The sequence below is a fragment of the Pieris rapae genome, chromosome 22 (genome assembly GCF_905147795.1).
Source record: "Pieris rapae chromosome 22, ilPieRapa1.1, whole genome shotgun sequence".
Taxonomy (NCBI): domain Eukaryota; kingdom Metazoa; phylum Arthropoda; class Insecta; order Lepidoptera; family Pieridae; genus Pieris; species Pieris rapae.
In genome coordinates this window covers 4,120,533-4,145,081 of record NC_059530.1, presented here as the reverse complement: position 1 = coordinate 4,145,081, position 24,549 = coordinate 4,120,533, and the positions used below count along the sequence as shown (strand labels likewise).

Below are 24,549 nucleotides of genomic sequence, written 5' to 3'. Positions count from 1 at the left end.
GACGTAGTATACGACGATGTTTATATAAAGCGAGTTACCTGCAGCCAAACTGCGTATGCAGTTGTGCAGGGTATGGTTGAATTGAAAGTGTTTTTACGAAAAAATATATTAGATACATACATAGTACACTTCCAGTTTTATATATAAACTACTGTTGTAAAAGTAAAATGTTTAATATTTTCCTTTTATGTAATGCAACGAAGTGTTAATAAATAAAATACTTTAATTTTCAACATTGGACAGACTGAGAAGATGGAACTGAATGTATAAAGTTTTGAAACGATTGTGAAAAGTTTTTTTTAAGAAAGCGGTTATAGATCAGATCATCAGAAGAGCATTTGAAACAGAAAAGCGTTAGATAAAGAAACTACGTGTTTTGGTATGATGTGTAGTCGGAGTTTGTTTACACAAAATTCGGAATATTGCCATTAAGTATAGTTGTCTAAACGTTAGAAGTTTCGTTTCATCGTACATTTTTGTTCAGTACCGAAAATGAAGCTATATTTTTGTCATTACTTGTGAACGTTGAATCAACACTCTCCACAAATATATTATTGCTGAAATTGGTAACAAAATGAAAAAAATATAAAAAAACTGTAGATATATATTATTGCTTCACACATAGATACTTCATGTAAACAAAAATGTATACAAACCAAGATAATTATTCTGATTTAATGTATACATTTAAAAAAAATTATAAACCTAAAAAATTGTATTTAGAGAGATATCCGGGGAGGTTCGATGTTTGATGCTTATGACAGAAGGCCGTTAACTTGAAATTGTGGAAGATGAGGTACTCGGCGTCTAAAGTCATTAATAGTGCAGCAAAAGCTGTATCCCATGTCAATACGGTCTGGTTGCCACTTGAGCCATCTGAAAGCGTTGTTATTCCGACACCTGTCTGTACAGAACTGCAGAGCCTTGACCTCAGAAACCGTGTAGTATGGATTGTTGATACCAATGAATGCGGTACCAATGCGTCTGCTAGCATCGTATACCACCTGGAAACATTTTAGTGTAAGCTTAAACATTATAAGGAGTCGAGACTGAATGATATGGAAACGCCGAAGAACGTAGAAGTCGTAGTAGGTAACAAGAATGTAAGTGAGTGCTGCTATTTCACCATGCTTCCTGCTGATAGAGGACAAATCTTTGTTTTAATTTAATTTATTATTATTAATTACTTAAGATGTCATGTGGAACATGGTGTAATGGTTGCAGCTCCCTACAAACGTTGTGTAAAACAAAAACTTGGCGATCAAAAGGAGTAGTGGAGAGTTCTCTTTCGTTCGCCCTTAATTTCAGAACTCGTAGTAAATGTAAAATTAGAAGCATTTTTACATTTCTGTTTTGACGTTTATAAGTGTACATTGTGTTACCGATATGAATAAATGATTTTGAATTGAATATTGGATATGTAAGAACTTTTAATTAAATATTTTTATGGACGCCACCTTAATACTTATAATCTCTTTAATACAAGCTTTATGTAATCAAGAAATATGGTCATCGATATGATAAGGACTACATAGGATTTTAAACGGCATAATTAAAAATATATATATATAGTATCAATTTTAAATTTTTTTAAATTTATTTATGTATACATTCTAAAACAATGTGTATGCCTTAAAAATACAAGGAAATATGACATCACAAATTTAACACACTTACACATACACATCAATTACATTAGAACTTAAATATAATATACACATACCTTGTAAAAGTAAAGGGGTACGGGTACTCTGCGCCTATTGTTAGTGTTATCGAGATAAATGTCAACAAAACGGCCGGCGGAGTTTCGAAGCTGTGTGACGCCAAATGTTCCTGTATAAACAGTTGTGTGGTAGCCCGCTTGGGCAATACGACTCCGTAGGTTCTAAAAACAAGTATAATATATTATATATATAAGCCTTATCTTAAGCTTATATTATATTGTACGTAATAGTCTTTAGTGGAACGGATGAAAAGCGATTAACAAGTAGCATATACAAGACAACAGTCTCCGACTGAGGTTGGGTAGACTTTGACGTACATGTGGCATCAGCTACCCACTGACGTATTTCCGAACCAATTCGACTTAGGATCCTTTAAAAAAAGAGCGTACCACGTCTTATAAACCCGGCAACACACTTGTGTGCCTTCTGGGGATGTGAGTGTCCATAGGCGGTGGTACCACTGAACATCAGGTTTGCCTCCTGTTATATAAAAAAACCACATACTTGGACCAAATCTGGCAGGCCACTAAAGAAAGGACAAGTTTAAAGTTATTTTTAGTAATTAAAGAAGGAAAGGAAGAGATACATAAGGTGCTCATAAAATCATTTTGTTTTATAAAATTTGAGGCAAAAGGGGCAGGAGGCTCACCTGATGACAAGTGATACCGCCGCCCACGGACACTCACATTGCCGGAAGAGCCTTCTGCCGCAAGGGCGTTGCCGGCCTTTCAAAAATTGGTACGCTCTCTTCTTGAAGTACCCTAAGTCGAATTGGTTCGGAAATACTTCAGTGGGCAGCTGGCTCCATATAGCTGCGATGCCCGGCAAAAACTGCCTTAAATCGATCAGTTGTGGAACGACGGAATTCGATGTGATATGGATGGCATTGTGTATTCTGCCTTGACGTCCGATAACGAAACTCAACTGCAGTTATTAGACCGAACTACTCCTCTGAACCTCCATTGTAAACGCGGTAGAAGATGAGGAAAGACCTTACATCTCCACTCAACCCCAAGGAATTATTAGGGAAGCTAGCCTTAATTTAATAATCATACTTGTTCCAGATTATTCCAGTTTCCACCATTGAAGGGTTGCCATTGAGGACTGGCATTGATGAAGTAGAACGTTGCACGTTGACCGACGGCAAATACTTGTTCACTTTTCGCCAGAAGGTGGCCACGGGCCAAGAACTGTTTACTTGTGACGTATCGGTCCACCATATTGTTTCCCACTGCTCTTGCTATGGCCTCGCGATGTCGGTTTTGCGTGTACAGATTGTTAATATCTACACCAGGGTAGAATTTACCCGCTAAAAAATAACGGTGATTTTTATATTGTGATTTCATTAATTACACAAGTTTTGAAAAATTTAGTCTTCTAGAATTGAATGGGCTACCTTGCCAACTAGGCCTGCTGACTCCCGTTTGTTGTACAGCATTTATTGGAGTTTGAGGGTATGACACATAAAGAACTTCAAAACGGTTTTTATCATAGCATACCGTATAAAGAGGGTAGAATACTCTATTAACACTGTAACCAACTCTGCAATTAAACACATTAAAATGTATGATGTTCGGCAGTAGGGGTAGAGAAAAATTATACAAAATGCATCCTTCCTTGCTTACCTAATAATAACATTATTGCCATAACATTTTTCTTTAGTCTCCACGGCTTCACTATTGACATTACTGTTACATGTCAATTGACCAAAAGCCCGGTTTCCGTTCAGCAAACCCGGAGCCGACACTAGATTGCTATTAGCACACCTTACAGTCTGTTAGAAAATGTAGCAGTTTTATATTCGCTGAAGAATTATTAAAAGTTAAAGTTTATAACTTATAACGCATAATATTTGAATTTTATTTAAGTCTAAGCGAATAAAAAGAGTGGCGGATAGTTTATTGCCAGTTCTTCTCTTCCGTTCTACACCCTTGATTTGAGAACTGGCAGTAAATGTAAAATTAGAAGCATTTATTGTATATTTCTTTTTTTGACGTGAGTGTACATTATGTTACCTACATAAATAAATGATTACGAATTTGAAAACAATTTCGCACCTATGAAGGAAGGAGGTATTATAAATTGTATTATGGTACTTACACCAACAGCGATATTAGTTGCAGCAATATTTGGATGACGAATTTGACGGCCATTACAACCGACTATAACTTCATCGCCAGTTTTTAAACGAACTACTCCAGAATTACCATCTGGAGTTAGATAATTATTTGTTTTTTTAAGAATAAACACTGGTTGGGGACTGGCGAAATCGTTTCGCACGTTCAGTGAACAACCTTAAAAAAATATAATTATTAATATTACTTATCGAACTTTTAGGCTTGTTTTATCTCGCAGACAAGCAAGTAGAGCAGGGAACTAATAATATTATATATATAGGGAATATTTCAAAATAATGACTACCCAATATTGGATGGAATATATTTACATTGTGACACGCTGTAAAGCACGCGAAACGTTAGATAAATTTAAAATTATGTTTAAATAATTATAAGTTTACAATAATACATAGCTTCAATCCGGTAAAAACTTTTATTCTTTAAATGTGTAAAAGCTATGTTAATAAATGACAATATATATTTTTCAATGGAATATTAATTCTAGTAGATACCACTGCTGGCACCTAAGCTAATAATTTCTACGACAGCGTATCAACGACAATTATAATTGTAGATTTTTAATTGTATTTTTCTTGTTCAAATTTAATGATTAAGTCTGAGCAAATCTGAAATCCAATACTTTTAATAACTTACCACTTCTAGCATTCGTGGTTTGTACTTCAGAGATATTATACCATTTGCTCTGCTCTTTTTCCAGTCATTTATCCAAATAGTCTTCAAACTCTTCCTCTCCAAGCTTGAAAACCATTTCATCTGGATGTGGCATCTCCGTTGGTAGCGAGAAAGTCGCCACAAAGAGCGTCAAAAGTACCAAAATCTTCATCTTTACTTTTCGTTAATGGTTGGTTTGAAAAGTGGTCCGCAGACCAGTCTTCAGTTTTCTGCTGACTGCGAGATATGAAAGACTTTTATTTATATATAGAGATTAAATTGATAAGATATTATGAAGGTATTTGCATTTTAATATTTGCTAAAGATATTGATTTTTACTTACTGTCGGCATAATTCCTTTACTGATTGATAAGTTCTTATAGGAATTAGAAGATAGTTCTATCTCGTCTCTTATTTATTAAGTCTTAATTCTTTATTTAATCAATTATTGTTACTACTTTAACATAAAGTAACTTTAAATTTAAAAACTAAAATATATTATTGAAAGAAGTCCGAAGATAGGTGAGGTTCCGAAGATACAGGCAGCGTTCCCCCTTTGAATAGCTAGACTTATTTTTTGTACGAGGTAGCTGCCAATTCTTCGGTCTCTTATGTGGACTAATCTTTTTTATTATTCTGTCTTAATTATATGTCTTTATTAGATATTGTATTTTAATTCTATCCTTTATTCTCACAACTTGTTTGTTTTTATAAAATAATTTAGTTGTTTTAATATAATCCAATAATCTTTCACTGTCTTAAGATATTGGATATTTATCGCTCCAAGTTATGCATCTAAGGATTTTATTTTTGCCTCAATTGCAGACAAGTGTACTAACTGTATGATGAAGCAAACATCGTTAGGTAACAGTCTAACGGCGTAGACCTAAAAAAAGTCAGATTGAAATCATTTGCGAGCAATGGCTAACGCCTGTACACAGATTTAGTATTATACTTGCTCGTACGGGGAGTTTTACACGTCTTTCACATCGAAATCTACAAAATCGACGTCGTGTGTCAACCATAGAAGGCTTTTAATTTGTGTATCATGAGTTTCTAGAAGTGTAAACGTTATACCTATAAATGATCATAAACTAATATTAGTTACTTTATTGCTTTCTCTGATATATATATATATATATATATATAGATGGATTAAAATGATTTCAGTAAACATTCGTTTAACTTTATATTTAGTAAGTAAGTTAGTAAGCAGTTAATCTTTCTCAATATTTGAAATATTAATCTACTTAAGAAAAATTAAAATTGCAAAGCAGCAAGCACTATCGCGATTATACGGGACCACTTTTATCAATGCTTATAATTCATTAAGATAACAAAAACCAGGGTACATATAAATTAAATATATGCCAACTAGCGATCATCTCTGACTTCTCACGGGCAACTGTGACCCGTAAATTACCCGTAATAAACGTAACTTTCTCGCGTAAAGACAGATAGCCTACTTGCCTATAAGATTGACCAATGATGTTTTTTTATATAATATTAGTATGGATTTAAAATTAAGCTCCTTTGGCTATTAAGGCTATTAAAAAGTAAGGGTTAGAGAGGTAACCCATAACATACTTTTTTTAATACTCTATCTTTATATATATAATTCTACTGTACGTGTCTTAACTCCTCTTAAAAAGCTGGACCGATTTGAATGAATATTTTTGTTTGCGTTTCGGTGACGCCCTGGATGGTTTAGATTCACAAATAAGCCCGGCAGATGGCACTGCAGTCGGTATCTAACAAATAAGCTGGTATGTATATAAACTTCTGTGCATGTGTTCGTCATTAAACGACTGGACAGATTTTGATAAAAATTTTTGTGTGTTCAAGTGGAATTGAGAATGATTTACATTAATATATTTAAAACGTTAGTTGGATCCGCTAGTATCATATAATTTTCCCTGTAGTTTTGAGGAGAGTTTTGTTTATAGTACAAAATAATAGAATTGATTTAAAGTCGTTACAGTCTTAGGTAGGTAACACCTAAAATGTTAAGAAAACGAAAAACGGCTCAATGTAGAAAGTTGCCAATACTTTAAGTGTTTTTTGAAGTAATCTGCGTTCCTCTCTACACATCGTCGCATTCAATGGAGCCACTGAAGAGCAGTGGGCCCATTCTTCCTTAGTGGCATCTTCTATTCCATTTTCGTATGCTTTCACCGAATCTTCAGGGATCGTAAAACGATTACCTCGAATTTTATCTTTAGTTATTCCAAGTACTTTTACAGGGCATTTTTTTTGTCGCAGGGCGCAACAGTCAATTACCCGTGCATGTCCGTTTTGCGGAGTGCGCTGAAGCATTGACGTGTTGGTGATCGTGCTTTGAGTGCGCTGCTGTCGAATTTTTTCCAAGGCAACACTGCAACATTCTTCAGTCTGCAGTGACTGTCCTTCCATCTTCTAGCACAACGCGAAATACCTTTCCGACCAAAAATGAGGTAATCATTTTTTTTCCTTGTCTACTTCTTTTCTTTACCTTAGTTGGCTGATCCTCGAAAGGAAACACCCACTGAGTTGATTGTCTTTTGGCTTCGGGTTCGTAGCAATATATTCAGCTTTCACCACGTGTGATGATGTCAAATACAGCATTTGAGTCACCGCCGTTGAACCTATCTAATTGCCGACACCAGATCATGCGAAGGTGTTCCTGGTCGTCATTTATAGGATAGGAATTCCATCTGGTACAAAGCTGTAGCCTAAATGGTCGTGTAATATTTTTTGTACTTGAATCATACCAATGCCAAGATTGCCCGTATCTGCTAATAGGTCACTCTCTTATCTTCCTCTATCATGCATCGAACAGCACGGATGTTTATTTATTTATTTGTTTGGATACAAACAAATATATACAATATACAATAAAAATAAAACATAAAATAAACACATTAGATGTATCCACAATAGGTTTCACTTTTATCTTCAGTAATCGCTGTTAAAGGACGTCCCTCACGCGTATCATTATTCAGATTGCCATATTCAGATTGCCAAGTCCACGGTTAAACTTTTTAAGGCTATTGTAAGTAGTGACAAGAGATTGGGCTTCATTTTCACGTGTAACAAGAGTTTTGCTGCTAATTCACAAAAACAAATGGCAATTGAATGCAATGTACTGTATGTAATGTATATTACATGTATGTAATGTAGTTTACCATAGAGTTCTAAAATTGAAATTAAAAAATAATAATATTAGTAATGTTTCTAGCTGGCCAGTTCTAAGCATTTTCAGTGTTACCGACGTATATTATATTTTGCATATTAAGTTTTATTTTAGTTAGTAAGAATTTTACTAATATTTTAAAAATACTTAAGATGAGGTATATCTTCAGATTGGAATGGGGATAAGTACTAGTTCTGAATATTTTACTTTAGAGTAAAAAGTACATATAATCCAACAATCCTTTTTGGGTTAATTAAATAAAATGTAAATAATTTTATTTTATAAAGAACAGCTGTGGTGGTTAGGATAACATTATATAATACAAGAGATGCACACAATTCTGAAAATTTTTCTGGTGTGTCTTGCCGAAAATAACATAACTTGTATTAATTGTAACATTTGTTATTTATTTATGACAGCAACCCGTTAACAGTAAAAGATGGCAGGTGCGGAACACGTCTTCTAAAATCAGCGATAGTACAGCAGAAGCTGTAACCAATATCCACTCGATCTGGTTGCCATCTCAGCCAGCTGAAGGCGTTGTTATTCCGACATCTATCTGTGCAGAACTGCAGAGCTCGGGCTTCAGCTAATGTGTAGTAAGGATTGTTGATACCAATAAAAGCAGTACCAATGCGTCTATTTGCATCATATGCAACCTGGAATAAGATTGATTCATATTGGTTAAGGACATCAAGGACTATATTTTTCTAATTCGATTGTCCACGATTCTGTATTTTAGGAGTCGTCGTAATTTTTAAGAAAGATAATAAAAGCTTTATTTTAGATACTAGGATTCTATGTGTCGTGGGCAGGCCTTTTCCAGAAGTTATTTTAGTTTTTTTTTTGTTTTGGTTAATGTTTGGTTTGGTCACTAATAGTTTTGTTTAATATTTGTTTGAACTCTTCCTGTATGGCATGTTTGCTTATAAGTGCAAGTGTCACATTCAACATAGTATTGTGATTATTTTATGAATGTAATAGTGTGCGGACCGTTGGCTAGCTTTTATCAAATAAACAAAAGTTCCATTTGACATATTGACGGTACTTGACAATAATTTATATTTAAAACATTTTATAATTGAACTAATGTTACACAAAGGATTATACGAGCCAAGGCTTTACATATTGCACACTCAGACTTTCTTAGTTTATATAAGGGTGGGAAATTCCTAATTCGTCGGGTTACGCCCCGAGAGTATAGCCAGATGTAGGCATTTTCTTCGACTGTTACATTGCATTCATTCGTTACCTAGTAATTAACATCTAATTATTTCCCTTATACTTCAGTGGTTATTTGCGATTAAAAAAATCTCTATTATTTAAAACACCCCGATGACTCAGGAACCGGTCAAAAATAATTTCAGCATAGCTTTTGTCTTTCAGAGGTGAAAGAGAATTGGGTGAAGAAAGTGCGTTTTTGGGTTGCTTAAATGGTTGTGTGGTTAAGTATAGTTGTCTAACCATCAAAAGTTTTGTTTCATTGCACAATTTTTAATTTGAGTAGCGAAAAGGTTTGCAATAGGATATATTTAGAACGGCGCGTTGGCACGCTCAACGCTTCACCATTGAAGACGAAGTTTTAATAGTTATATTTTAATTAGATGATTATAATTGTTGTATTTAAAAACAATGATGAAGCGTGCGTTATATATTAATAATTTAAAATTATTAATTAGAAATATAAACAAATTCAAAGAAGGATTTCCCTGCCAGGGAACTTAAATGCTGCCAGCATTCCTTCGCTGTTATACTTGAGCGAGGTATGCACCGGCTCTAGGGTCACCGTTACTGTCCACATGATGCCAACTTAAATATTTAATTAGCTTCGATAATAGTCTAATGCATATCTTTAATCTTTCCTATAAACAAATGATCATCGATCGATATGATAAGAATGAATACTTAAATAATTAATTTATTCTTACCTTGTAGAAGTATTGGGGAACTGGTACTCTACGATTGTTGCCAGTGTTGTCGAGAAATAGGTCAACATAACGACCGGCTGAGTTACGAAGTTGTGTGACTCCGAACGTTCCCGTGTAAATTGTTGTTTGGTAACCCGCACGGGCAATGCGATCACGAAGATTCTGTAAATATTTTTTATATGTATTAAGAATGTATTAAGAATATCGGGCAATGCGATCACGAAGATTCTGTAAATATTTTTTATATGTATTAAGAATGTATTAAGAATATCGGGCAATGCGATCACGAAGATTCTGTAAATATTTTTTATATGTATTAAGAATGTATTAAGAATATACATAGCGCAAAATCATCTACATCATAAGCACGACCCACATACACTTTACACCATTACACAACACAACCAATTTAGGCTTAATTAATTAAATTTAATCAGTTAGTTAATTGTATTAAATACTTTGTTTGTTTGTTCCCTTTTGTAAATCATTTTGTTATATAATGTATGTATTCCATCTGTGTCTATGTTCTCGGTGTATTTGTTGGCTATTATATGTAGGTATTTTGTGTTAGCTGTAGGAGTACAAAATAAATAAATAAATAATAAATAAATAGCTTTCACTAACAGCGTGGGTATAGGAGAGACTATACACTACACTATTATAAAATATATACTGTAATATCTGTTATAACATCGAACTCATTATGGTCGTAATAACTGATAGTCGTAACAGCCGATGACGTTGTTATTGAGAACCAGTCAGCCATTCAGCAGGGACCTTTGATTTTGGTCAATAACCGGTTTGTTGTTCTAAACGATGTCGTCGTAAACGGTTTTGACTGTATCTAAATATTTTTACAAATAAAACAAGAACCACAGTAATGAAGGAAATAATAGTACTTTGAGGGAAATTTCAGAAATGATACGGCTAAATCCGACTACATTTCAATACATCAAAATTGCATTTTGACATACGGGAGTCAAAGTTGGCGCTACGTATGGTGTCCCAATCTCAGCCTCTCCACCTCACCTCTTAACTTCTGAATATGAACTTGAAAAACTAGGTGCATGCTCGTTATTTTTATGAAAATTGTGACGACCTTTACGAACAAATGAAAGACTACAAAAGTTATACCAATTCGAGACTGTTCCAATTTCCACCATTAAACGGTTGCCATTGAGGTCCAGCGTTCACGAAGTAGAACGTTGCTCGCTGTCCAGTAGCGAAGACCTGGTCGCTCTTAGCAATGAGGTGACCACGTGACAGAAACTGCTGATTGGTCACGTATCTATCGACCATGTTGTTCCCAACCGATCTAGCTATTGCTTCGCGCTGGCGATTCCTCGTGTACAGGTTGTTGATATTCACTCCCGGAAAGAAGTTTCCAGCTGTAATTTAGGCAAGTGTTAGAGAAATGTCTAGTAGTTAGTTCGATTTAGGGTCCTTCAAGAAAACAGCGTACAAATTTTAAAAAAGGCCGGCAACGCACTCGAAAGCCCTCTGGCAACGATAATATCCATGGGCGGCGGTATCACTTCAAATCAGATGAGCCTCCTGCCCCCTGTTCTATAAAAAAAAAGTCTCAACTGTTCAACTAGAACTTGTCCCGTGGTTCAACTTGTGTGCTTTCCATTTCAAAACAAATTGTTGTAACTGAGATACGGAGAAATGAGCGTGGCATTCGTACGGATATCTGAGTCCTTAATTTCACATAAAAATATAAAAAAATATGTTTATTATGGAATCGTAAGACACAGATATCACTTAATCAATGTCATTAAATTTGAATGTGCATCCCTAGTAGTAAGCCTTTTTACACAGCTTTTCTTTAATACATGCTTTCAAGCACTATGTGTAATTGTAAATATGGAGTAAAATGCCAGTAGTTAGCTTGGGCAGCTTACGGCGATTAAAAAATTAAAAGTTCAGAAGGATTTTGTATGAAATCGGGCTGCTACTTCCTGAGGGGTTAGGCGTTAAATATTATTTGTATCAAAAACCTTACCCATCCAGTTAGGTCGGTCAACGCCAGTCTGAGGAGCAGAGTTGCTTGGATTTTGGGTATACCAAACATACAGTACTTCGAATCGGCGCTTGTCATAGCACGACCAATAAGTTGGATAAAATACGTTATTCACGACGTATCCGACTCTAGAATATTGTTTTATGTTTGTAACAATTGGTGTGGTATTCATAGATTTATTTTCCAAAAGAAATGTAAAAGAAAACATTTGAAAATAGGATTACTTATAAGCTAAAACTTAAAATAAACATAAAAAAAGCTTGGTCAATAGAGGAGGTACGTTTTAGTTAAAAAAAGAACAATGGCTTGGAAGCACCAAGTTCACAAAAAGTTTTAAATGATTCTGAGCGCGGCATCTAAAATTAAAGTAGCCATGATGTTCGCCAACCTTCGAAAGGCGATGGCGATCTGACCGGGAGAAACAAGATTTTTATAATTAAAATACCTTTATAATTAAATTTACCTTATAACAACATTATTGCCATAACATCTCTCATTTGTCTCAACGGCTTGACTATTAGAATGGTCATTACATGTCAATTGTCTGAAAGCGCGATTTCCGTTTAACCAACCTGCACCAGACACCAGGTTATTGTTCACACATCTTGCCGTCTGAAATATATTGACTAGATGATATATCGATTAAGACAAACTTCATGCTTTTAACATTTAAAGGTTTCACTCCGAAATCTTATACTAGGTGTAACAAAGATATTAATTCAAAATTTCGTGGGCCAAATGTTCGTACAAATCCTTTGCTCCAGTGGAGTTTCTTTCTATGTATGTACTTAACACTTGCTGGCACAGTGAAGTTGAGAGTGTCCATGGGCGCAATTGTTACAAAGAGTTTTTTTGTTTTGAGGCTACACGATTATGATGAGTTCTGCGGTTTGTTAAGGTTCTCTGTTCATTTCATTTTCACAAATCTATATCCATTTAATGTACATATTTTAATAAGTATTTTATTGTATTGAGATATGTGATATAAAAGGGGCAAGATTTTTTGTGTGTTACACAGAGGAAGCGCTAGGAATGTTATCCCTAATGATACTTACTGCAACAGCAACATTGGAAATGATATTTGGGTGTCGTATTTGACGTCCGGATCCAGTACACGCGACAATAATTTCGTCTCCGGTGTTGAGGCGAACTTGTCCTGTGTTGCCATGTGGTGCTAGGTAGTTGTTCAACCATCTGTGTATAAAAACTGGCTGTGGACTTGAGAAGTCATTGCGCACATTCAGAGTGCATCCTGCAAAGGAGTAATTAAAATTAAACGCTTATTAATTTATTGAAATTCAGCTATTCAGGTATTTTTTATTACTAGTATAAGTTAGATTAGGTTAGGCACTCAACTATATTAACCAAAAATACACTACACTCCCACTTGTGTTTAACTTGTAACTTAAAATTACACGGTGCCAATTGCAATAATTATGTTGTGATAAAACCCTTATTATGATGTATTTCTTACAACGTCTAAGCGTATCGTCTTAGACTTGCTATGAAAACCAATTGTTATTGCGTTTGCTTCGTAAGCATGGAGATCACTATGAAAGAGGTATTAAATAATTGTTTATATTATTGTAAAATTTCATTTCTATCTTTAAACTGTAACCTTACTTAATTCAACAAATTAATGATGATATTCTTGATTTATCTTTCACAAATGTTCATTCTCAGAAAAACGCAAAACCTTTTGATAATGAAAAAAAGATTTGATTTTTTTGGATTGGTTAGTCGGACAATGAATCACTCTATGTGAGTGATAAAAACTGAATCAGTCTGAAAATTAAATACATACAGTATTTTTTAAACCTAAAGCATATTAAAAGTCTATGTGCTACATAGACAAAAGACAGATAAGTAAATGTACTGTAATAAGTACATGAAATGCCTGAAGTAAGTCGCTTAAAGTACTCACCACTCCTAGCGCTGGTGGTAGTTCCTTCGGACGTGTTGGTCCATTTCCGTTGTTGGAATTCTATCCACTTATCAACATAGTCCTCAAATTCCTCTTCCCCGAGTTTATAGACCAGTTCATCTGGATATGGCAACTCTGTTGGGATCGAAGACACCGCTACGAACAACGTGACAAGTAGAAGGAATTTCATCTTGAATTAGGTCCTGGCCAGCTCTTTGGCCAAGGAAAAATGACAATTATAGGATGATAGCATTGTGTTTTTAAAGATATGGATTAAAATGATAAGATACGATAACTATGAACACCCGTAAAACTTGATTGATTTAATTAGAGGTTTGTGATTTATAAATGTATCGCAACACACTCGTGTTTTGTCATATGTGTTCAAGCTAGAATTCCATCTGTCTTCTCACCTGGCGAAGAGCCTGTGAAGACAGTATTTCTTTATGTATTATTATTGATATTTTATTTATTTATAATTTCTAAAACAACGTGTATACATGGAATTATAAAAAAAACATGCAAGTGGCATGTTTTTTTGAGCTTCCATCGTTTGAGTTTCAACTAATTTTGGCTTTAGACTTAAGATAAGAAAAAAAAAATTACCACCATCGAAAAATTTATTGTCAGAAAATGTTTGAGATTTTTTCAGAGGAAAATGCGATCGACAAAGTTTATTTTATGAAAATACATCAGAAAATACAGCCACAAAGTTACTGTATAGCGTGCAATATCGACGAAGAAAATCATCATAATCAACTTTTCTTCAAGACATCTGCACGTTATAATATTCCGTACAGCAAATATTATATTTATAGCTTTGAGCTATAAATATAATATAATATAATATAATATAATAATATAATTCAAGGTGTGAAAAAATATTATAAAATTCTATATATACATAACGGCAATACGAAAACATTTAAGTGCTCCTATTTCACCATGCCTCCTGCTGATATAGGATTTTTAACACTGTCATAAATAATAATATTAATTAAAGACAAATCTTTGTTTTTAATTAATATTATTATTTATTACTTAACATGTGGAACATCGTGTAATGGTTGCAGCTTCTTACAAACGTTGTGTCAAACAAAAAGCTTGGCGATTAAAAAGAGTGGCTGAGAGTTTATTGCCAGTTCTTCTACTCATTCTACGCCTTTTAGCCGAGAAAGGCTATTGAACATCGTTCTAAGGCCACAATAATTCTGGTGGAACCACAGAGCAAAGCTAGTATATCCCATTCTTATAAGATAAGATTAAAACGCTAGTAATTAAATCGAATCAAATGTACACGAGGGAAAACAAAAATGAAGATAAGAAACATCAATCATTCAAATTAGCCTTCATGTTATCAGAGTGATATCAATAGAAATGTTAAATAAGAACATCTTACTTACGTGTTACATAGAATAAAAACATTATAATAATAATCTGTCCAAATATATGAGAGAGATGTCTTTCCTCTTTGAACTTCGATTTTATTCCCTTTTGTGTAAGTGCAGGTGCTAAGAAAGATTTTACCTGTGACCCCATAGAACGGATAAGTACTGTGATAAAGATATTCAAATTATTAACTAGTAATCCTAACCTTATAATAATTAAAAAAAATAGCAAATGCAAGTTCTAATATTATATATCGGCTTTGGAAGCAAATATACGATTCGTTTTTGAAAATAGAACCCGGGAATTACCAATGACGATACCGGGTTTATACAGCTATCAATCATCGTATCAATATTATTAAGCTCTATAAGGATTGTGATAATTGCATGATAACATTTATAAGACGTCTAAACCTTGTCTAAACATCTATTTTCATATCGAATAGGTATACAATTTTGAGTTTCATTACGAGATAACTTTGACTTGTATTGAAAGTAAGAAAGAAAGAAAGAAAATCTTAATAAGACACAATATGTATACAGAAATATTTAGTAGTAAAGTGCACTGGCCCCCACACTAGGATTCCCTGTGTTGTGGGTAGCCAGTCTCTTCCTTTTCACATGTAAACAGTATTTTACTTAATTATTTCTACATGACATACTTATTCAAACTATTTTGTACAATAACAATATGTTCTGTATTTGTATACAGGGATAGGTTAGCAAGATATTGTTTGAGATTTTCAATAAATGCATGTAATGTGATTTTTGAAATGTTAGTGATAATTTTGTTTTTAATGATGTGGTTAAGGATCAAACTGAACATAGAAAAATCTGTTTTGTAGTTCATCGCGTGCATACAAACAGACTTGTGCACTTAATAATCATCATAATGTTTAAAACTATTTTATCGTTCATTTATTAACATTAATCCGCTGATTAGAGCGATACTTTCTACGTAAGTATTAAAATAGGATTATTTTGTTTTTCAATTAAACGAGAAATCTTGATGATTAGAGTTGAGGTGAATTATTCGAGTAGTCAATTTTAGAAGGTGAAAGGAAACGCCTTCTCTAAGAAATATTACATGTATGATTGTAACGTATAATATTTAGTTTATCTTAATAGGTAAGTTATAAGCTTTATTTAATGTTATTTTCTATAAAATAAACGGAAGTAGTAATATCAAATTAATTGTATGTAATCTCAATTTTATACCTCAAAGATCAAGTTTCTCCCATGGATGTTCACACTCCTAGGGTTTAGTCAACCCCGCGTGGGTAAAAAAACAAAAGAACAGTTTATTTTGAACTATTTTTATTTACGCAAGTAATCCGTTAACACTAAAAGCTGGCAGGTGGGGTACTACTCTTCTGAAGTCAGCGATAGTACAGCAGAAGCTATAACCAAGATCCACTCGATCTGGCTGCCATCTTAGCCAGCTGAAGGAGTTGTTATTCCGACACCTATCTGTGCAGAACTGCAGAGCTCGGGCTTCAGCTAATGTGTAGTAAGGATTGTTAATACTAATAAAAGCAGTTCCAACACGTCTGCTTGCGTCGTACGCCACCTATCGGAATAAATAGTACATGTCATTTAATAGTTATTTTAATAATAGTATTACTAATTTAAATGTCTTAAATGTATTATAATTGAATAACGTGAGTATTTTAATATACACAATAATTGATGATGGTATGAATATTCAGATTCGTATTTCTAAACGCAACTCAACTTGTAATAACTAGGAGGAAATATATATTATGTTTGAGATACAGGCTCCGCCTAGTTTAAACGCTAGTTCTCATAGAAGTATATTACGTATAAGGTTGACCACAGTGAATATTGTATTTAGAATGTAATGTTTGTTTTGAGCCAAATAAAGTAATTTTTTTATTTTATTACTTATATGTATGGTATATATAAGTCCCAGGTAGGAACAGTTTTAATTGTAAAATACAATTGTCGTTTAAAAAATCGAGAGCGCTCTCATGTATGTCAAACTTCATTAAAAGTAGATTAGCAGTAAATATTTTTCAGGATTGATTCAGATTGTGCAAAGTTGTAATAACACTTTCTTATAATTCTTATAAACATAGATTGACATATTGACTTATTCGTACTCCATAAAGACAAATCGTTCAAGAAGTTCAACACAAAGTTGAATTGGGGTAAATTAAGGATCCCATATTTACCGCCAGCTTTTCAAACAACTTTTTTATCGGCTTTTTTGTATTCTTTTATCTTTCTTTTTTGGGTTGTGTAACTGATAATTTATTTTTATTACGTCTTATGTTCATTGCTTGTTGTAATATACAATTAATTAATGTATTGTTGTATATATTTTCTCATGTAATATTATTAATGAGAAAAAGTAAAGAGTAAAAACCCTAAACCGGGTCCAGAAAATTGGTTTATTTCGACGATTAACAGCGAGAACTGCATTCAGATCACAAGTAGCTCTATGATCAATCAATACTATCACTCTAATTAAGTACTAATTGTGTTAATTGCGTGTTGAACCCACGAGAATGTAAGTGCGTGCTCCTATTTCACCATGCCCACTATTGATAGAGGGCAATCTTTGTTTTTAATTTTATTTATTATTTATATTCAATTAAACAAACTTCATACTAAATGATCTGTCATATATAGTCAGCAAATGGAAAATGATCCTACCTTATACATATAAAGAGGCACCGGCAATCTTCGATTTCCATTCGTATTGTCAAGGTAAATGTCTACAAAGCGTCCATTTTGATTTCTTAATTGAGTTACTCCGAAGCTGCCGGTGTAGATCATACACTTGTAACCAACGGCACCGATACGAGCTCGTAGATTCTGTTAAATTTAAGTAATTTAAATTGCATTTGTACTATTTAATAAAGTAATGCAAATTGCTTAGAATGTGATAAAACAATGTCTTTGTTTTCAAGACAAGAAGTACAGCCTACAGTTTAGAGTTTAATTGTAGAGAAAAAGCAGAACTAAGTAAGAAAAGTAAGGATTTTACCAAATTACTTAATTCAAATTTCAATGAAATTTTAACAAATTTTTGCAGAATCCGGTACCGATACAACTTGTAATATAAAGTATAGACGGATAAATAAATAAATTAGACCTTGAGACGACAGCACTGATTTACTGGGGACATTGGCAGTATGCACAGAAAAATGATAAAGTACACAGGCATGTAATTGTGTAATATACTATAAGGCCATGTCAGTTATAACCAAATTATACAAAAAATAAATAAAACATTAGTGGTCCGAGTTACTAAGCGAGTAAGCTAAATTGCCTCACCAAAAATTTGCAAATTTTTGCAGTATTAAAAAAAATGCTGACGTTGCGTCGTCGCCTGAATCGATTACAAGTGCCAACTCGATCTTTACACGACGTTATATATATATATATACATTATAAAATAAAATAAAATACGTTTGCTATGGAACATAAGATAGACAGGTGTCACTTCACCACGTCACGTCATTAAATTTGAACCTGTAGGCATCCCTACTCATGACAGAGGGTGTAAGCCGAAAGAAAAAGCCGGTGTAAAAACTCTCTGTACTATTTTATAGATTTGTGTGTTACTACTTCTTACCACTTCTATTTATTATTCTCTCGTTTTGTGTTTTATAACTCTTATTAGGGCCTGTTTCACAATGTATGGATAAAGTGCCAAATAGCTTTGCAACACATAAATTATTCGAAAGATAAAAGTTCCGAATTAGATACTTCGCATTTCATGACGAATAGCGCTATCTGACAGTCGTGAAACGCAAAAATACAGTTTATCCTACAAATAAGTAATAAATAGCTTATTTGGAACTTATACGGACATTGTGAAACAGACCCTTAAAGTCTGATGATAAAATTAATTAAATAAGTAATTGAGTGGAAAAAAATAAAGCTGTATTAGAAACAACGATTCTATAACCATAACTGAAAATAATAATTGTATACTAGCGTCTGTAAAATGGATAAATACATTTAACATGGCACCGACAAACCTACCTGTTCCAGCCAGTTCCAGTTACCAGCATTAAAAGGCTGCCATTGAGGCACAGCATTAATAAAGTAAAATGTGGAGCGCTGTTCTGGTGCAAATACGGTGTCACTTTTAGCGACCAGGTGTCCTCTTGCCAAGAACTGTGTGGTTGTGACATATCTATTGGCCAATTCCTCTCCTACTACCCTTGCTATAGCTTGCTTTTGTTGAACTTGAGTGTAAAGATTATTCGCTCCCACTCCGGGAAAGAAATTTCCCGCTGAAAAAGTCATAAGATTGTGAAAATGTATTAATACAAGTAAGTGTCTTGTGTGTGCCAAGGCTATACATTTTGCTCACTGAGGCTTTCTTAGTTTAACTTTTTTAGTTTAGTTAAGGAAGATTTTGCCGCGCACCACCACTTTGTGGAACCAGCTGCCCACTGAAGTATTTCAGAACCAATTAGACTTAGGGTCCTTCAAGAAAAGAGCGTACACATTCCTAAAAGGCCGGCAACGCACTCAAGAGCCCTCTAGCATCGAGAGTGTCCATGGGCGTATCACTTAACATCAGGTGAGCCTCCTGCCCGTTTGCCGACTGTTCTAAAAAAAACATACCTATCCAGCTCGGTCTGGTCACCCCAGATTGGTGAACAGCGTTCGACGCGTCCATAGGCATCCACACATATAGTACTTCAAATCGCTGTTTGTCGAAGCACGAATTGAAGACTGTATGGAACACGTTGTTTACTATGAAACCGACCCTGTAAAACGCTTTATATGTGAAACAACATTAACAGCAAGTAATTGAAGTCAATATAATACTTATGAACGTCAAAAAGAGAAATATACATTAAATGCTTCTAATTTTACATTTACTGCCAGTTCTCAAATCAAGGGTGAAGAACGGAAGAGAAGAACTGGCTGGAGTTTATACTCTCCGCCACTCTTTTTAATCGCCAAGTTTTTTGTTTAACACAACGTTTGTCCTTACAGCTATATATATACAACCATGACACCATGTTCCACATGATATCTTAAGTAATTAATAATAATAATATAAATTAAAAACAAAGAATTGTCTCAGATTGTCAAAGATCCTCTATCAGCAGCAGGCATGGTGAAATAGGAGCAGGCACTTACATTCAACACGCAAGAAGAAGAATCTAGAAGTATGGTTAACGCAGACTAAAGCATTTTTTATTTAGGAAACAAAACAGATACATCTCTATAAAAGTAAATAAATCATCAAAATTAACACATTGGATTTATCCACACAAAGTTTCACTGATAAAAACAAAATGCAAAGCAAAACATGACAGCAGAACTTTAGCGAAGTAGACAATACAACACAAGATATATAAATCAGGACTACGAAAAAAAAGATACCAGGGTTAGGACAATAATAGTTGTTTTAACTTATTCTTAATATATTTAGTGTGAGATGCTCGCGGAACCTAATGTTGGTTCTGGGAGTCCGAAGGTTCTGTGGGAGCTTAGAGATCTGACAGGAATGGTAAGAGCTCGAGAAGATCTGAATAAGGTACTTTATGTACAAAAGTAAAGTTTGCCATGGAACCAATCAATTCTAAAAATACTCTTTTATATCCTGTATTGATAACACAATTCTAAGTTGATATCTACTTTGTTAATTTGATGAATTAGATTATTTAATGTATGACGTTAATTATACCGAGTTTAAACAAAAGCGTTTACCTAATTCCTAATCATATAAATATTAGCCGAACAAGCATTTTGAAATAGAAAAGTACTGGTAAAAAATAAAATTGTTGGAAAGTGTAAAATTTTTATATGTTTTTGAAGATTGTAACTTAAACTGTAGAAAATGCATTATATATGTGCTGTATACCTTGTATACATGCCTCCTGCTGATAGAGGACAAATCTTTGTTTTTAATTTAATTTATTATTCTTTATAAACAGGCCCTTAGATTATCAACTTATCCAAAACATAAACGTCACTTTAAAAAAAACCACATTCATTCGCGGGGTGCAGCCAGGTGATAAGTAAATTTTGTGTATGCCAAGATTTTTTCCTACCTCAACATTAACATATCAATCAATTTACATAAAACCTACATGAACGAACCATTATTTTTTTGAAACCATGAAACATTCTCTCGGCATTTCCGTATTCAATTCATAAAGGTGGCTAATTATATAAAATGTAATTTACCTAATAACAATGTTGTTATTATGGCAACGTTGGCTTGTTTCCTGAGCTTCATGAAAAGCATGGTTAGTGCAAGTCAGTTGATTAAACGCACCTCTTCCGTCAATGAAACCTGGTCCTGTTATTTGTGTTCCACTCGAGCATTGAATAGTCTAAAAAGCGTTAATAGAATTAAATATCAAAGACATTTTCATGAAATCTTTAAGGGCTTGGACAATGATTGGTGTGCTTCTTGTTAAAGTTGTGTTGTAATTGTGATTATGTTATAAACTCAAACTCAAAAATATCTTTATTCATATAGGTAAACATGTGTACCCTTATGAACGTCAAAAAAAATTAAATTAATTGTAAATTTACATTTACAACCAGTTCGCAAGTCAAGGTCGTAGAGCGGGTAAGAAGAACTGGCAAAAAACTTTCCGCCACTCTTTTCAATCGCCAAGTTTTTAATACAAATTGTTTGAACTGGAGCAAATCAATCCCAAGGATAAGGATCTATTAAGTATTGGTCACATTTATAAAAGGCTTTATTAATTTATTTACTTTTAACGTGGGCTTTGAATTTATTTAGTGATAATTATCTAATTTCGCTTGGGAGTTTGTTGTAAAAACGAATACAATTTCTTCGAACTTCTTATACAATGTTCAACAGATGATTTGACGATGATGTTGAATCACTAATGCTTGCTTAAAACAAGCCGAAAGAGGGAGGTAGGGAGAGGAAAAAAATTCTGTAACGTATTTTTTATATGATTGACAATCTAATAATAATCTTTATGGGTACTCTAAATGTTATGAACGATCCAACCGTCTTAAAAAAAGCAATGTGAGCAATTACAGTATTTTTATTATTAATCTTCTTAGGGTAGATATTACCAGTTAACCAAATTAAAACAAATTATAAAAATAACCTTATTACAGGAACAGAAATCCTTTAAAATTTTATTATATAATTTTATTTTAAAGTTTTGTAATCTTTCGTTAAATTTTTATATGTTTGTTACAATTGTTACAAACAGATATAAAATACAGATTTTAACAATTAAAATCAATGTTACAATACATGGATTTTAATTGTTAAATGGTATGGTAGCAATTTATCCTTCCGTAATATAGTTGTTTAGCGCTGATACGCTAATATAAAACACTCAGAAACAAATGAAACCCACACCCTTTCGTGAGTACGAGTGCATTCAATTCACACGAGTTCAACATTTCCGCGATCAACAATATCGTATTAGTCTCAAAATTCATTTGTGAGCCATAAAACCATTAAATATACAGAAATATGTCTGATGCATGTATGAAATGAATTGAAATTACACATTTATAAATCCAAATGTATATATGAGATTAAAAATTATTTATCCATTACAATAATGTACAAATTTTGTACTTATAATAAAGATTTAAGATATATAAGAAGATTTACTGCAATCTATCCCCTCCTCCCGAGAGGCCTCTTGCTTGTATTTTGTTTTCAAATATAGACAATAGTATGAGTAATATGTGTGAAAAAGTAAATAATTACTGATGACGTAATCACGAAATAAGATAATCAGAACCCAAAGCACTAAACGGGGGGGGGGGGGGGCCCGTTTAGTGCTTACGTAACACTTGAACGGCCCAGAATATTTTTTTATAGAACAGGGGGCAAACGGGCAGGAGGCTCACCTGATGTTAAGTGATACCGCCGCCCATGGACACTCGATGTTATAGGGCTCGCGAGTACGTTGCCGGCGTTTTAAGAATTTTTACGCTCTTTTCTTAAAGGACCTTAAGTCGAATTGGTTCGAAAATACTTCAGTGGGCAACTGGTTCCACAAAGTGGTGGTGCACGGCAAAAACTGCCTTGAAAAACGCGCAGTTGTGGAACGGCGGATGTCGAGGTGATACTATTTCTACTTACTGCTGTAGTTGTGGTTGTAAAAGCGCGGGGATGAACAATTGTGCGTCCTGGACAAGCTACGGTCACCTGTTCACCAGCATTAAGTCGCACAATTCCAGAATTGTCAAACGGATGAAGATATGAGTTGGTGCTTCTACGAATGAAAACTGGCTGGGGTTCGGCGAAATCTCCATTCACTCGAAGACTGCAGCCTTGTAAACGTCGTGTTGCCATAAACAGATAACAATATTTAAAACTCTTATAAAGTGCAGTGTTGGCCTAGTGGCTTCAGCGTGCGACTCTTATTACTGTGGTCGTAGGTTCAAACCCCAGCTGTGCGCCAATGGACTTTCTTTCTATGCGCATTTAACATTCGCATGAAAGTTGAAGGAAAACATCGTGAGGAAACCACTTGCCTTAAAAGTCAAAGGCGTGCGTCATGCATAGGCTTATCACCTGTCTATTAGATTAATAAATGATGATAAAACAGATGTAGCCTAGACCTACAAAAGTTATAGCGCCATTGATTTTTTTTATAAGTATTGAAAACGAAAAGAATTAAGCTTATTATATATTTAATGAAAACAATTTTTAACGGATTCAAGTTTTGTAATTATAAGTTACAATAATACATAACTTCAATCCGCTAAAAATTGTTTTCTTTAAATGTGTAAAAGTTATGTTAATAAAAGATAATACTTATTATATATATATTTAGCGTCAACTATCAGCCCAATATGTGCAATTGAATCTTGACTAGAACCGTAAAAATCGTGAATAAACTGGCATTTCCAAGACCCATTAATATAATGTGCATGATTTCATAATCTTGTATTTAAATAGAAATAAAAAATAAATCAAATACCACTGCGAACGGTCGATTCGCTCGTAGAGTTCATCCATTTCCGCTGATCCATATCAATCCATTTGTCCAAATAATCCTCAAATTCATCTTCGCTAAGGTGTAAAGCCAAATCACCGGGCTCAGGTAATAACTGTATGGCTGCATTCACTGCAACGGCGATAAATAATAATCTAAACATTTTACAAGAATACTTCAAATATCACAATCCTACCTTTTCTCACGCCTACATCACATTTATACTTCTCTGTATCACATATTTAGATATTATAAAGTGATTCGTCAAATTTTATCTATGAACGGAATTACCAATTAAAAATAATTATAGGTGATAGCTGTCCTTTGTTTAATTATATGTGTAATAATATATCTGGATATTATCTTGCACGTGCTTACTATAATCATTGCCTGCTCACATCTCCCAGTGGAAGACGGTTTGGTTTTAAGGACGGTTCATGACTATATATTTAAAAATGTATAGTAAAATATTTTCAGTTGAAAATTGGTCATACATAAATAATTGACTTCAATATGACCTGGGAGAAGATTGATGCCTTAAAAGGATCAGTTGCAACGCGGTCTTCTCAACTGGTAGATAATTTGAATATTAATTCGTTTTATAATATTACTTATTTTTATGAATAAATGTAATTATATGAATAAATATT

At 33.8% G+C, this 24,549-nt stretch overlaps 1 non-coding gene across 1 annotated transcript; it reads right to left on the bottom strand.

Moving 5' to 3' along the window:
• Window positions 1-588: 588 nt before the first annotated feature.
• LOC110997033 lies at window positions 589-24,077 on the bottom strand. The gene is made up of 22 exons (XR_006750976.1): window positions 23,885-24,077; window positions 23,041-23,231; window positions 21,135-21,283; window positions 19,557-19,702; window positions 18,966-19,219; window positions 17,628-17,789; window positions 16,274-16,518; window positions 14,278-14,335; window positions 13,561-13,750; window positions 12,692-12,888; window positions 12,100-12,248; window positions 11,619-11,764; window positions 10,748-11,001; window positions 9,614-9,775; window positions 8,101-8,344; window positions 4,496-4,690; window positions 3,825-4,018; window positions 3,350-3,498; window positions 3,121-3,266; window positions 2,780-3,033; window positions 1,724-1,885; window positions 589-1,004 (listed from the first exon to the last, which is right to left on the bottom strand). It is a non-coding gene; the product is annotated as an uncharacterized LOC110997033 (transcript).
• Between the last annotated feature and the right edge of the window lie 472 nt (window positions 24,078-24,549).